This window comes from Zingiber officinale, chromosome 3A, assembly GCF_018446385.1.
Source record: "Zingiber officinale cultivar Zhangliang chromosome 3A, Zo_v1.1, whole genome shotgun sequence".
NCBI lineage: Eukaryota > Viridiplantae > Streptophyta > Magnoliopsida > Zingiberales > Zingiberaceae > Zingiber > Zingiber officinale.
This window is the reverse complement of record NC_055990.1, coordinates 18,986,661-19,000,253: the sequence shown is the minus strand read 5'-3', so window position 1 is coordinate 19,000,253 and position 13,593 is coordinate 18,986,661. Positions and strand designations below refer to the sequence as shown.

The window sequence follows — 13,593 nt, the reverse complement described above, 5'->3', positions numbered from 1 at the left end:
GACCAGAATTCCCGAAGCTCGACCAATTGATAATGTTGATATTCATTGTATTCCTACACGTGAAGGATACTTTAGATCTTCTAAAGAGGGTTTCTTTGTAACAAACAAGAAAATATGATGTTTTCCACTTTTATGTCATCTGCATTAATATTTATTGTTTTTACTTGTTTGTATGTGTTAATGTTATTATTTGTATCACGTCTTCTTTTATTATATTGTCACTGCAGACTTTATATACCATTATCTCATCATTTATTTTCCTATATGCAGGGAAAAGAAAAATGCGTCCTAAAAAACAGCGAAAAATAGGAAAATATGATGAGCCGCGTGTAGTTGAGGACACCGAACTACACCAAGATGCTGATGGGTTAGCCGCTACAGAGCTACGAGGAGAGACTGAAATAGAAGAACCTTCTATTACTGGGCAGAAGAAGACTCGGGGGCCTACATCAATGTGCAGACTTATTGCTGCTGCAAGATGGGGAAAAAAGTCGACGATTGAATATGATGACATGGGACGACCTGTGTACAATGAAAATGGGAAGGCACTACAATCTTTCATAGGCTCTGTTGTTAGATCCATGGTGCCAATTAACATAAAGTCATGACCCACTATTCCAGAGAACATGAAACAGAAAGTGTGGGAAGAAATATCGGTGAGTATAATCCAATAATACACTTCCTTATGAGATTGCTTATGTTTTTTTTCATTGTGATTTTTTCAATATACAAACTGATAGCAATTACTGTTGTGTGTTACAGAATGTCTTCGACTTAGCACCTCAAAGCGAGGCGGCAGTGATGAGTTCAGCAGGCCAGAAATGGAGAGACTTCAAAAACAAACTCAACAGTAGGTTTGTCTGGCCATATAGAGATAATCCTGAAAAACTGAGGTCACCACAGGAGCAGTATCAGATCCCATCTGCAATTTGGAAAGCTTTTGTCGATGAGAGGCTACATCCATCTTGGGAGGTACTTGATATTATCATGTTATATTTAAATTATTATATGCACCAAGATTTAAAACATTTACGACATTTAATTAACAAAATGAAGTTCTGTACAGCAGGAATATATATAATAAGTTCATCATACTCCATCCTATTGTTTTTAAATTCTAGCAATTCTTCTATAAATTTACTTTTTTTTTACGTGATATAGGTCACTCATGAAAAACAAAAGGAACGGACGAGCCATTGCAAGTATCATCACAAAATGTCTCGCAAAGGTTACATTGGCTTGGAGACTGAATTCATAATCCATGGAACATTATATTATCCTTTTCATGTAGTACGTCATGTTTTAAATGATCGTTTTTTGGAATTGTAGAGGCAGAGAAAAATATTCAGGGAGGATGAGGAAGTTGATAGGTCATTACTTTGGCGTAAGGCCCGCGAGGACAAATCCGGAAACATCACAAATACAGAGACTGCTGAAGTTGCTGAAAAAATTGTATTATTTTAGTTTTATTTCAAGTTCATTCATAATAAGTGAAAAAGTGTCTTCATTGGATATTTAATGTTACCTCCATATTTTTAGGACGATTTGTTGGACAAGAAAAAGAGGGGAGAGTTCATATCTTCTGGAAGCAATGACGTATTAACTACTGCATTAGGGAGCCAAGAACATTACGATAGGGTTAGAGGTGTAGGGGGATTTGTGAAGCCCCAAGTCTACTTCAAAACTCCAAGGAAGAAGAGGGAGTTGGTGTCAAAGGCTTTGGCTGAAAACTACAAAGAGCAAGCGGAGGAAACAAAGAGTTTGAAAGCTGAAGTTGAAAAACTCAAGGCTCTTCTTGCTCGATTTATGCCAGAAACAAGTGATCGAGTTTCTGAACATGTAGCATATAACAAGTCATCGCACATGGCAGTTCAAAGATTGGAAGATGATGTGGAAGTTTTTGAACGCGATAGTTCATTCAATGAGGTTTTATATTATATTTGGTACATTAAATTTGTTTCCTAGATTTAGATATTAAAACATAATATCTTATTGTTCAGGGGAAAAAATGTCATTTAGCTCTGAAGAATAAGGGGAATGTGGTGGCATATGGCACGACAGTATCTGACGGAGGCCCAAATGTTATGTTGCACAATGCTCCACTTAGGGAAGGCAACTTAAAGGTGTCTGTTGATGTTGTTTTACAGGAGGAAGCGGAGCTTCCAATTCCACTTAATTCGGGACCAACAGTAATGGTAGATGCTGTTGGAACTCTGGTTGGCTGGCCAAAAGAGTTGGTGACACTTCCGACGACAAAGGTATTTTCAGTTCACTTTTCTATTGCTATAGTTATATATTTTGCTACAATTATTTAAATTTGCAGAAAAAGGAGAAACATGCACCACCATTTGCTATTTTGGAGGTTCCTGATGAGAAAAATAAATTCAAAGAAGTTGAAAGTGCTCTACCAATGCCATGCAAGTTTTTGTATTCTTATGTTGTTAGACTGATGACTGAGGAGGAGACCATTCCTATCGAATTTGATGAAGCCATGTTTGGACGTAATGTGAGTACATCGTTGTTGAGAGAGGATGTCATGCGCTGTATGGAAATGAGAGAGATAGGGGCCAGGCAAATTTTGGTTTACATGGGGTAAGTTATGTCTTATATACAATTCTTCTCTTTGCATTAGTTCATGTCTTAAGTAACCATGTTTTTTATTACTTGAATGCAGTTACTTGTACAAGTACTTGAAGGAAACAAACAGGGCTGAGTATGTGTCGTTTGTGGATCCCAACAAAATACCAGCCGCTCAAGATGGCAGTACCTCTTCACAACACATTGCTAATCAGTTGAAAGCATCAAACGGAGACAGCATATGCCTTATCCCATACAACACTGGGTATATTTTTAATCCCTGCTCAATTCCTAATACATAGTAGCTTAGCTATATATTGACAATCATGCAGGAACCACTGGATCTTGACCGTTATAAACGAGGACAAAGATACAATTTATTTGTTGGACTCAATGGGTAATAGGAACCGAGATAACGCTTGGAAAAATACAGTGTGCAAGTATGTTTTAGATTATGTAGATTGTGAATAGATTGATTAGCAAATATGAAATGAAATAAGTTATATTTTTACACTGTAGTGGAGTGAGGACGTACCTTTGTATGAGGGGTAATCCAAAATGACCAACTTGCAAACAGTTGACGGTATGTCTTATTGAAAACATGCATTTCTGGTTCTTATATATTTGGTTTTTCACTTTGCATTAACTTTGATTCATTAGGGTAATCTGAAACAACAAGGTTGTGTTGAATGCGGATATTGTGTTGTGCGGTACATGAAAGAGATTGTTGAATGTGAGGATCTACAGTTGGAGAGGAAGGTGTGTGAATTTCTTCCATTTTGAACAGGAATGCACATACTGAATCAAATCGATATAGTGTTGCACACTGAATCAAATTGTTCACGCCCTGCTACTGCTTTCTTCTCATGCTTTGATATGGCTTCTTTCCTTCTTTTTTTTCCTCGCCCTTAGATGATGTTTATGGTTTTATACAAAACTGTGTTATGCATAGTTTATTAGTAGTTGGGGGAAATTAGTAACTGATTTGGGGCTAACATGCGTACTTTCCTGTGGGAAGAGGGGAAAGGTGAATAGGGGTACGTTTTTTTGAGTTATTTGTCTATACAAAGTGTGTATGTGCTTAGTAATGGGGTGTGTGTGTCTGTGTCTGTGTGTGTGTGTGTGTGTGTGGGGGGGGGGGGGGGGGGGTTGAGTATTCTGCAAAATCCATTCCAAATTGGGCTTCTATAAGCACTGAGCTTACTTCAAGCATCCAAGTTGCTGGGTTATACTTCTCTTTGATTTTTAGGATTCCAAAAATTATCTTTTGTGATAGATAATGCTTACTTCAAGTATTGCTGGTCTCCAGTTAGCTTACTTCAAGTGTTGCTGGACTTCACACAACCTGAGCTTACTTCAGGCAGATTTTTTTAAAAAATATTCTTTTGTGATAGACAATGCCTCAACTTTTAGTCCAGTAAAATAATGAGCATGTAAGGCCCAAATTTATTTAGGCTTCTGTGACCCACATGTTATAATTCGAACAAAATTGTTACTATAAGAGTGCATATAAAAATACATATTTATTTGTCTTATCATGCTTTTGTTAATTTAATTCATGATTTTTTTGTCAACTTACTGTGTTTTGATTTAAAGTTTTCAGTTACAAAACATAACATGATGGTTCTTTCTAAATTGCAGTTTGCAGGTTGTGTGAAGAACCAGTACTATACGCAAACACAATATGATGAAGTGAGAATTGAATGGAGTGAATTTGTGTACTCGTTCTTGAAGTGAATTGCAGGTTGTGTGAATGAACCAGTACATGTTTTTGGTTTTTTATGGCTTATTTTGACCATATTTAGGGAGATTGTGTACTCATTTTTTATGGTTGTGTGAATTGCAGGTTGTGAGATTTGTTTTGTATAAACATATGCTGAAATCATGGCTTATTTTGATCAAGGCTTATGAAGTTACCTTTTGTAATGCTCAAAATTACTGAAGTCTAAAAATAATGAAGCAAAAAGAGAAAACATACTTCACTTTATTCATAAAATCCGAAGTAAAATCTACTTATAACTTCGAAGAAATACAATTTGTTGCTGTAAAATAGTATCAACTACTTCGGTTATTACCAAAAATTCCGAAGTAGTATCTATCTATTACTTCGATCCAGGACGAAGCTAAATGTAATTTAATCGATAATTACTTCAGGAATTAACGATATATGTCGAAGTAAAAGTAATCCAATACTTCATTTTTAACCGAAGTTAAAGTAGGTATATTACTTCACAACAAATACTAAACGATGAAGTCGAAAAGGATTAATTACTTTGGTGTTTTTAAAAACCGACGAAGTTAAATGGACTTTTTACTTCATAATATGTCCGAACCCGACACCCAATACGACTTCGTTTTTCTGGGCCTACAACTTAGGAGTTTATCCGAAGTAAAACAAATCTTTTTACTTCACGCGTGTCTACTTCGGTAAAAACAGGTCTTTTACTTCAGGTAATCAACGAAGTAAAAAGTCATTTTTCACATAGTGATAGTAGATGCCTTCTATATCTCTAAGGACTTAGAATCTATTATCTTAGAAGAATTATTTTCAACTTTTGTAGTGCATGAATCGAGATGTGCAAGTATAAAGGAGTCGAAGCACAACATCGCCTTCAAGGCAACGAGAGATGAACATGAATCAGAATCCTCTCTCAACGATGATAAAATGGTAATGATGGTAAGACGTTTTAAAAAATTATTTAAATCAAGAAAAACTAACCATCCACAGGGTAGAAAGAAAAGGAAAATTAGATGATACCACTACAACGAAGAAGGGCACGTTAAGGACAACTGCCCTAAGTTAAGGAACAAGGATAAGGACAAAGGAAAGAAACATGTCCAAATGAACAAGTACAAGACTTTAAAGGCGACGTGGGATGAAACGTCATCCGAATCGGAAGTTGAGGCTTTCTCCGGATTTGCATTAATAGCAAGTCATCAAGAAGATGAACACGAAGCAAGCTCGTCCAAAATGAGCATCGAGAGCATCGATGAAGGGGGAGCTACAAACGAAGAAAGCAACAGTTTAGGGGAGTTACGGATAACAAGATCGACAAGGTAAGTCAGGTATGATCTCTACCTCCTGATAAATTATTTAAATTTATGAAATTATTAACCAAAGATTGTTACAAACTTGAAAAAGAAATTAAGAAATTAAAGTTAATTCTAGCAAAATCTTATCCATTAGAAGATCTTGACAGAATAAAGCTAGAAAATGACAATTTACAACTAGAAATATATAACTTGAGAAATAATACATGCACATATAGTACAATTGTTAGAAAATATAACCTGAACTGGTATTTTAAATATCATAAAGGATAAATTAGAAACATTTCAAAGAAATATGTCCCTAAGAAATTCCTAATTAACCCAGTTGGAAGGAACCTTTACTCGATTCCAAAGTCTTGCCATAATTAAAAATTTAATTGGACTTAAGGCTTTTAGAGAATACATTAGATGTTTAATTTCCTTATGAGTCTTTGTCTAGAAAGTGGTTGTTGTTCCAATAACCAAGATGACCTAGTGCCTCGCCATAGCCTGGAAGCCAAATATTGAAATAAAATGTTTAATTGACTAACTGATAGAGTATTATAATTGAAATTAGATAATGCATTAAATAGTAACTCAAATTTTTTTTACTTGGAAAATTCTCAAATTTTTTCTCTGTAAATTTGTTTAACTTAGAAAATTTTCTCACTTTTTTTAATCTGTTTAACTTAAAGTTTTTAAGTTATTTTATAAACTTTTCTTTACCAAAATTTATTTTATACGTTGCACACAAAAAAAATTTCTTTAAACTTAGAAAATTTTTATTGCTTGAAATTTTCTTACTTAGAAATTTTAATATTTTTGTAACACTTAAAGTTTCTAAAATTATTGCAAAAATTTTTTTGATATCAAAATAATTTTTCTTGGTATACTCTTAGATTTTTCTTGGTACCCTATTTTTTATGTGATCAAAGGAGGAGAAGAAAAAGATTAAGTTTAGGAGGAGGTAGATTTGTAGATCAAAATTAACTTTTTTTCACTTTAATTGCCTTTATGTTTATGTTAGTTTACCCTAACTTAACTTGGGTAGCTCACATCAAAAAGGGTGAGATTGTTGGTACCCTAAGGTAGTTTTGATGTGATTAAACAAGTTAAGTTAGGTCATGTTGTGTTTAACCTTGTGTCTAAGTGTGCAGGAACTTAGGAGCATAGGAAGTTCAGCAAAAGACACAGCTAGCGAGAAGGACGGCACGAGAGAAAGCCAATGAGCTTGGTGCGTCTGAGGGACGAGGTGCTGCGCAAGAGTACGCGAGCGGATGAGAAGGAGGTGCGCGACATTTCCAAGGAACGAGAAGCCGGAGCAGAAGGTTGCTTGAGAAGGCCGGAAGTTGGGTTCAGGTGAGCCCTATTTCGGATGGCCGAAATCACCCAAGCGAATGGAGCCGGAGCAGAAGACCCGGACCGAGGTGAGCAGCACCAGAGCAGAGGGCCCTATCAGAAAATGTCAACCCTGTTGACTTTCAGGGTCCAGGTGCCTGGATCCATTCTGAGTGCCCGGAATCGCACTTTTATCCACTTCAATGTGGATGTTGACCGTTGCATCAGGGATAGAATTCTATCCCACTCCAGGCACCTGGAATGCTTTTCAGGTGCCCCGACCAAGGCTATAAATACAACCTTGGTCTAGAAGCTAGATAACAACAAGAATTACTGAGAAACACTTGTACACGCTTTGCTCTTTGTTTAGCTTCTTCATTTTTGTGCGTAAATTGCTATAAAGAGGCTGCTCCGCCTGAAGGAGAAAGTAGTGCGATTCATTTCCTTGGATTAACAACCTCTCCGGTTATAACCAAGTAAAAACATTGAGCCTCGTTCTTTTTCTGCTCATTTAACTATTTTATGCAAGTGTTCTTTTAAGTTCAAGAAGGGTTCATTTATTTTGAATTTTTACAAGGCTATTCAACCCCCTTTCTAGCCGGCCAATGATCCTAACAAGTGGTATCAGAGCCAGGATGCTTCAGGAGGACTAACCGTCGATCGAAGCACCGAATCAATGGCCGAACCGAGCATATACCCACCGAAGTTCGAGGGAGAGTTCTCTAGCTGGAAAAAGAGAATGCAGGTATTCTTTAAAATCGACTTTGAATTACTTTTAATAATGAAGTTCAATTTTGTAGCACCCGAGGGTAAGAAAGAATACCAGTTGACGAAGAAAAAGCAAGCCGACTACGTAGCAAACGGCAAAGTAGAGTTCCATCTGTTGAGCATCCTTCGGCCACAAGAAGTCAACCGGATTAGCACCTACAACTCAGCAAAGGAGCTTTGGGAGAAGTTCTTTGAGCTACACGAAGGGACATACTTCGCAACCATCTCAGCAACATACGATTTGAAGAAGAAGAAATGATCGCACACCTTCACTCGAGGATTAAGGAGTTCATCACCGGACTTTCGAATCTCAGAGAAAAAGTAAGTAACCGAGAATCGCTAAGGTACGCTCTTAATGCATTCCCAAGAAATACAAAATGGGCATCACTAGTAGATGCCTTCTATATCTCTAAGGACTTAGAAACTATTACCTTAGAAGAATTATTTTCAACTTTTGAAGTGCATGAATCGAGATGTGCAGGTACAAAGGAGCCGAAGCATAATATCGCCTTCAAGGCAACGAGAGACAAACATAAGTCAGAATCCTTTCTCAACGATGATGAAATGGTAATGATGGTAAGGTGTTTTAAAAAGTTATTTAAATCAGGAAAAACTAACCATCCGCAGGGTAGAAAGAAAAGGACAATTAGATGCTACCACTGCAACGAAGAAGGGCACATTAAGGACAACTGCCCCAAGTTAAGGAACATGGATAAGGACAAAGGAAAGAAGCCTGTCCAAATAAACAAATACAAGACTTTAAAGGTGACGTGGGACGAAACATCGTCCGAATCGAAAGTTGAGGCTTTCTCTAGACTTGCATTAATGGCAAGTCATCAAGAAGCTGAACACGAAGTAAGCTTGTTCGAAATAAGCATCGAGAGCATCGATTAAGGGGAGGCTACATCCAAAGAAAGCAGCAGTTCAAGGAGAGCTACGGATAACGAGATCGGCAAGGTAAGTCAGGTACGATCTCTACCTCTCGATAAATTATTTAAATTTATGAAATTATTAACCAAAGATTGTTGCAAACTTGAGAAAGAAATTAAGAAATTAAAATTAATTCTAGCAAAATCTTGTCCATTAGAAGATCTTGACAGAATAAAACTAGAAAATGACAATTTTCAACTAGAAATAAATAACTTTAGAAATAATACATGCACATATAGTACAAGTGTTAGTACATGCACTCCCCAGGGCGTAGCATAGATGGGGAGTGCATGGTTCTGTGGCTGAAAGGTCCAGGGGTCGATCCCCGGGGTGTCACTGCCTGGGGTTAACGTCTCCGCTATGCACTTTCCACCTGTGTACCTGCATTTACCTCCCTCCATATCCGTGGGACCGGCTCTAGGGGGGTCGCTGATGTGGCGGTTCCACATTTTTTGTTAGAAAATATAACCTGAACTGGTATTTTAAATATCATAAAGGTCAAATTAGAAATATTTCAAAGAAATATGTCCATAAGAAATTCCTAATTAACCCAGTTGGAAGGACCCTTTACTGGGTTCCAAAGTCTTATCTTAATTAAAAGTTTAATTAGACTTAGGGCTTTCAGAGAATACATTAGATGTTTAATTTCCTAATGAGGCTTTGTCTAGAAAGTTGTTGTTGCTCCAATAATCAAGAAGGCCTAGTGCCTCGCCACAACCTAAAAGCCAAATATTGAAATAAAATATTTAATTAACTAACTGATAGAGCATTAAAATTGAAATAAATAATGCTTTAAATAGTTACACAATTTTTTTTTTACTTGGAAAATTCTCAAAATTTTTCTCTACAAATTTGTTTAACTTAGAAAATTTTTTCATTTTTAAAATCTATTTAACTTAAAGTTTTAAAGATATTTCATAAACTTTGCTTTACCAAAATTTATTTTATACGTTGCACAAAAATTGTTTTTGTTTAAACTTAGAAAAATTTTTCTGCTTGAAATTTTCTTACTTAGAAATCTTTTTTGCAACACTTAAAGTTTTTAAAATTATTGCAAATTTTTTTTTGACATCAAAATAATTTTTCTTGGTACCCTTAGATTTTTCTTGGTAGCCCAGTTTTTATATGATCAAAAGGGAAGAAGAAAGAGATTATGTCTAGGGGTGGTAGATTTGTAGTTTAAAATTATTTTTTTTCACTTTAATTGCCTTTATGTTTATGTTAGTTTTCCCTAACTTAACTTGGGTTGCTCACATCAAAAAGGGAGAGATTGTTAGTACCCCAAGGTAGTTTTGATGTGATCAAACAAGTTAAATTAGGTCCTGTTGTGTTTAACCTTGTGTCTAAGTGTGCAGGAGTTTAGGAGCACAGGAAGTCGAGCAAAAGACGTAGTTAGCGAGAAGGATGGCACATGAGAGAGCTGACGGGCTCGGTGCGTCTGAGGGACGAGGTGCTGCGGAAGAGTACGCGGGCGGACGAGAAAGAGGCACACAACATTTCCGAGGGACAAGAAGCCGGAGCGGAAGGTTGCTTGAGAAGACCGAAAGTTGGGTTTGGGTGAGCCCTATTCCGGATGGCTGAAATCACCCAAACGAACGGAGCCGGAGCAGAAGACCTGGACCGAGGAGTGCAGCACCGGAACAGAGGGCCCGGACCGGAAAAAGTCAATCCTATTAACTTTTAGGGTCGGGCGGCCAAAACCTCACTTTTATCCACTTCGACGTGGATGTTGACCGTTGCGTCAGTGATAGAATTTTATCCCACTCCAGACGCTTGGAATTCTTCAAGCGTCCCGACCAAGGCTATAAATTCAGCCTTGGTCTAGAAGCTATATAACAACAAGAATTACTGAGCAACACTTGTACACGTTTTCCTCTTTATTTAGCTTCTTCATTTTTGTGCATAAATTGCTGTAAAGAGGCTTCTCCACCTGAAGGAGAAAGTAATGTGATTCATTTCTTTGGATTAACAACATCCCCGATTGTACCCAAGTAAAAACTCTGAGCCTTGTTCTTTTTCTGTTCATTTAATTATTTTATGCCAATGTTCTTTTAAGTCCAAGAAGGGTTCGTTTGTTTTGAATTTTTGAAGGGCTATTCAATTCCCTTTCTAGCCGGCCAACGGTTTTAACAAGAAGATCCGAACTGTCCTATTTCCCGTATTTTGGATTTCATGATTTATTTTCTCGATTTGACTTTTTGAGTTTTGGAATCAGACAGCGACAGGACATTTCCAAGCTATAGGTTGTAAGGTTGTATAACTGTTGTTATATATATGTCTGATAGTACTTGTCCAGTTGTTGGTAACGAAATGACACATAGTGGGTCAGTCACTATGTACAGTCGTGGTCCAGGTTGACCACGGAAATGACCTATTGAGTCGATGGGACTTGAATCTGTTGCCAAGGAGGTGAATTCTATTGAAGTCGACTGATGCTGCACAATTTTATGAGGGGGAAAAAAAATCCCTTTTTCGTTGCAAATCTGGGGTTAAAAAGGGATTTTTTTTCTCATGAAATTGTGCGGCTTCTTCGTAAATGTGCAACGTTTTTTGCTATGAAAAATAATTCATCGTTAATTTGCGATAAAAGTATATTTTGCTCGCAGATTTGATATCATGAAATTTACGATGAATTATTTTTCGTAGTAAATTTATAACGAAATATAAGATGAAAAAAATTCATCGCAGAATTTAATACAAATTTTTATAATTTCATCGCAAAATTTAGCAACAGTAGCTTAGAGACAAAAATATAATTCGTCACAAAATAATTTTGCTACAATTTTTTTTAAAAAAAAATTGGTCACGAATTTACTATTTTTGTTGTAGTATCTAGTCAACAAATATATGGATCACATATCAAAATTCTAATCGAGTCAACTTCAACTTGGTCAATCGAGCTTATATTTAATGATCAGTTGTCAACTAAATGCAATGCATGTTGGAGGTAGGTGTATTTTAAAAAATAATTACATTCTTCCATGAATACTATAGGCTATTACAAGCCGCCCAGGCTTGAGTAATATTTGGGAAGATTATGTTCCATGTGTATCATTTCTCCATTACCTTACCAGCCTAGATAGAACATGTTGCATGTTGCCCTATTTTTTTAAAAAATAAAATAAAATAAAATCAATAATGCATTTTCAGTATTAAATATTTAATTATCTGGATAAAAATTTGCAATACTTTAAAATCAATATTAAGTCGACACTTTTGGAATCAAATTTCATGTATACAGTACAAATAAAATTAAACACTATATATATATATATATATATATATATTAAAACAACTTTATTATTTCATAAATTAAATTTATAACAAAATGCAAATTCAATAAATACTTGAACAGTGTTGATCACTGAATTTATAAATTCAGAATCTACGTAAATATAATTAGAAGACAACACAATGCAATTTATTTCTTTATTAATTAAGCTTCATCCATGCATGTGCACGGCAAGCAACCATATGGCGTTCAGGGCGCCGGCACGCCGGGGACCCCAGGAACGGGCGGTGTGAACGGCACCGGCGGTAGAAGCGACGGAGTCGGTGGCGGCAGAGCTGAAGGGATGGACAGCGGCGGGAAGGGAATCGGGGGGAGAATCGACGGCAGTGGCGGGAAGGTAATGGGTGGCAAAGGCGGTAAGAAGGTTAAGCTCCTCGCGGCGTGAGCAGAGTAAGCAGAGATGCAGAAGAGGACGAAGAGGAGCGTCAGGATCGATGTGGCCTTCATTGTCTTTCTCTGAGGAATTTTATCGAGCAGGTGGTGGTTTGCTTGATGCAGGGAATTGCAGCGTGTTTATTATAGGGAGGAGGATGGCATGGTGGCGTTGCACAACCGGAGTAGAGGAGGAGAAGTCATGTAGAATTAGATGCTGATCTGTTTGATGCTTCAACGTGTTTATAAATTAATAGATTTATAAAGATTTTTTTGTAGTTTTTAAAAAGATTTTGTGTAATTTGAAATATATATATATATATATATAGTTGTTGCATCGATTCCACTAATTACCTATTAAGCGTGTCAGATGGATTGTGTTGCTCACAATGACTCAACGAAGGTTTATGCGAGAAAAATATATATATTTCACCCGATTAGTTGTAAAGAAGGGTGCAAATAATTTTATCAAATATTTTTAAAAAATTCACCATACCTAATTGGCTCAAGCTACTATGGCCAATACGTCTCCACCAACTCTCATTATTGTTTGATAATTTTGTACTATTCATTGCGCGCGCACGTATATATAATATAATATATAAATACATATAAATTAATATACCAGATTTATAAATTAGATTTAGTAAATGTATGTTAGGCCTATATAGTTGCAGCAAAAGGCGAAGCCCTCGCCCCCAGGGCCCCCACCGACCGGACCCACGGCCATCGTGAGGGAGGTAAATCGCAGTACCCGAGCTAATATGGGACGGACCGGGTGATGTTAGGCCTATATAGTAGTACAACATAAGGGTGATATTCGAGAACTCCAGCAACAAGCTATTATAACGGACTCTCTGTCGTAAAAATTAATTTAATATTTTATATCATATATTAAACTGAAAAGAGAATATACTACACTTGATCTTAGTCAAAAGGTCGAGAAAGGTATGTTTTCTAACGTTACCGACAGAAGATATTTATAGAAGCTTCTATGCTCGCAGTGTTGTTAATCTTAAGATTTGTGACTAAAGAGAACTATGACAATGTACATTTTTTTATATAAAAATAACCAAAGAAAATGATTAATAAACTTTAAAATTATTTTTAATGTGAAAAAAAAGATATTAACATAATTATATTTTATACTTCACTAAAATTAGTTATTAAAGGTCTGATTCTTAATTAGATAGTAAGATGTTTTGGATCAATTTTCAAATAATTGTCATTGTACATACACACACAAAGTAGATATATTGCCTGACTCTTCGTGTGTGACTGTGTGC

The 13,593-nt window shown here is 36.3% G+C and overlaps 1 long non-coding RNA gene and 1 pseudogene across 1 annotated transcript; one reads left to right on the top strand and one right to left on the bottom strand.

The window, feature by feature from the left end:
• The first annotated feature begins 2,571 nt into the window (after positions 1-2,571).
• LOC122053585 lies at positions 2,572-3,138 on the top strand. Its single transcript, XR_006132255.1, has 3 exons — positions 2,572-2,592; positions 2,675-2,842; positions 3,097-3,138. It is a non-coding gene; the product is annotated as an uncharacterized LOC122053585 (long non-coding RNA).
• Positions 3,139-13,081: 9,943 nt separating this feature from the next.
• On the bottom strand, positions 13,082-13,259 carry LOC122054263 (annotated as a pseudogene).
• Between the last annotated feature and the right edge of the window lie 334 nt (positions 13,260-13,593).